This window comes from Dipodomys spectabilis, unplaced genomic scaffold (assembly GCF_019054845.1).
Source record: "Dipodomys spectabilis isolate Male_0828 unplaced genomic scaffold, ASM1905484v1 ptg000157l, whole genome shotgun sequence".
NCBI lineage: Eukaryota > Metazoa > Chordata > Mammalia > Rodentia > Heteromyidae > Dipodomys > Dipodomys spectabilis.
This window is the reverse complement of record NW_024870834.1, coordinates 17,340,874-17,342,785: the sequence shown is the minus strand read 5'-3', so window position 1 is coordinate 17,342,785 and position 1,912 is coordinate 17,340,874. Positions and strand designations below refer to the sequence as shown.

Here is a 1,912-nt window from a genome sequence, read left to right as displayed (position 1 = left end):
GCCCCTAAGCTTTTGATTTCTTTTTTTTTTTTTTTGGGTCCGGTTGTGGGCCTGAACTCTGGGCCTGGGCGCTGTCCCTCAGCTCATCAGCTCAAGGCTAACGCTCTACCACTTGAGCCACAGCACCACTTCCGGCTTTTTTGTTTTTGCTTATGTGGTGCTGAGGAATCGAACCCAGGGCCTCAGGCATGCAAGGCAAGCGCTCTACCACTGAGCCACCTTCCCAGCCCCGCTTTTGATTTCTTAAAACAGCCCAGATCTAACTGGTAGTGACTAGAATTAGAATTTGGAACAAAGATCATAGTTGCTGTTCCAGTGTTCAAGTTTAAACCCTGGGTGTCCTGCCTTGGGTTCATCAACATTAGAAGCAGCTACAATTTTTAGTATATCCCTCCGGGAGAAGAAAATTTACTGCCTTTTAGTACTTCTTCCCTGACCCTCCACGCAAAAGAGGAAGTCATTGTCCTTATTCCGTTAAATGCCTGGAGGTTAAGGATATTTGCTGACCTCCAACTGTGCCAAGTGCTGGGTTGAAGTCCACATAACAGTGATTACCTGAGCCTGCCTGCACCCCGTGTCAGGGCCCCTGTACCCTCCCTCCTGCAGCCACAGACACTCATCTTCTTTTGCCTGTTCTTAGATGGCAAAGAGGCCGGCAGGCTAATCTTAACATGACTTGGCAAACATTTTATAGGTAAAGCAGAAAAATCTAGACTTTTGGATCTAGAACCCCAGTAGCATCTTTGGTTTGAATTGGATGAATGTGGGACTGAGCTTTTTTTTATTAAGTCAGTCATGGGGCTTGAACTCTGGGCCTGGGTGCTAATTCTTAGCTCTTCAGCTCAAGGCGCGGGCTCTACCACTTGAGCCAGAGTACCACTTCCGTTTTTTTTCTGGTGGTTAATTGGAGATGAGTCTCACAGACTTTCCTGCCCTAGCTGGCTTTGAACCATGATCCTAGTATCTCAGCCTCCTGAGTAGCTAGGCGTGAGCCACTGGCGTCCAGCTGGGATTGAGCTTTATCATATTGATAATTCTGCACTCCATCTGTCTTGAGGGGTCTAAAAAAATGCTTTTTGGTAAAGAAATTGTTCTCCAGCTTGAATGAAATCCATGGCCTCTCCTAACAGAGACAATAATTAGCCCTAGTGTGCCTGGCTGGAAAAATTCCAGTTCTGGAATAAGGAAAAAAATGAAGAAATTATAGAGATAACTATAACACCTTTGTAAAAATCAGAGTACTGAGCTGAGTGCCTGCCATGTGACAGTCAGTAGCGGTCAGTATCGATGGCTATTCAGTTCTTACTAGTATTGTTACTGTGCTCGCTTCGCAACACATATACTAAAGTTGGAACGATACAGAGATTAGCATGGCCCCTGCACAAGGATGACTGGTAACATTACTTTTTCCCATCTGAGCTTAAAAAGGAGAATAGTATTAAAAACCACGGAAGCTGAGCATGGTGGCACATACCTGTCATCCTAGTTATGTGGAAGGTTGAAATTCAGAGGATCATAATTGCAGGCAAACCTGGGCAGAAAAGTAGAGGCTGTCATCCCAACTACTGCAGGAAGCAGAAAAATGGGGAAATCATCGTTCAAGCATATACCTAGCAAGAAGTGAGATCCTATCTTAGAGAGTGAAGCTGGAGCCAGGTGCCGGTTGCTCATGCCTGTAATCCTAGCTACTCAAGAGGCTGAGATCTGAGGATCATGGTTCAAAGTCAGCCTGGGCAGGAAAAGCCATGGAACTCTTATCTCCAATAAGCCACCAGAAATCCGGAAGTGGCGCCGTGGCTCAAGTGGTAGAGTACTAGCCTTGAGCTGAAGAGCTGAAAGTACAAGCTGGGTGCCAGTGACTCATGCTTGTAATCCTAGCTACTCCAGGAGGCAACCCAGCAAAAAGTGAGAC

General features: G+C 46.1%; 1 pseudogene; it reads left to right on the top strand.

Moving 5' to 3' along the window:
* Window positions 1–1,319: 1,319 nt before the first annotated feature.
* Window positions 1,320–1,409, top strand: LOC122118898 (annotated as a pseudogene).
* The last annotated feature ends 503 nt before the right edge of the window (window positions 1,410–1,912 follow it).